The following is a 322-nucleotide window of genomic DNA, read 5'->3' on the forward strand; positions in this document are numbered from 1 at the left end:
CTTGATCAGGTTGAGCATCCTTGAAGATGTCCTCAAGCTCTGATTCTAGGCTTTCAGTCATATTGACCTCTTCTACCAGAAAGTCAATAATGTCAGCGCCCATGCAGTCATTTGGTGTGTCTGGATGTTGCATAGCTTTTACAGCATTCAACTTGAACTCATCCTCATTGACTCTCAGGGTCACTTCCCCTTTTTGTACATCAATGAGAGTTCGTCCAGTTGCTAGGAAAGGTCCTCCTAGAATGAGAGTTGCACTCTTGTGCTCCTCCATTTCCAGCACTACAAAGTCAGTTGGAAAGGCGAATGGCCCAACCTTGACAAA

This window comes from Arachis duranensis, chromosome 6 (assembly GCF_000817695.3).
Source record: "Arachis duranensis cultivar V14167 chromosome 6, aradu.V14167.gnm2.J7QH, whole genome shotgun sequence".
Taxonomy (NCBI): Eukaryota; Viridiplantae; Streptophyta; class Magnoliopsida; order Fabales; family Fabaceae; genus Arachis; species Arachis duranensis.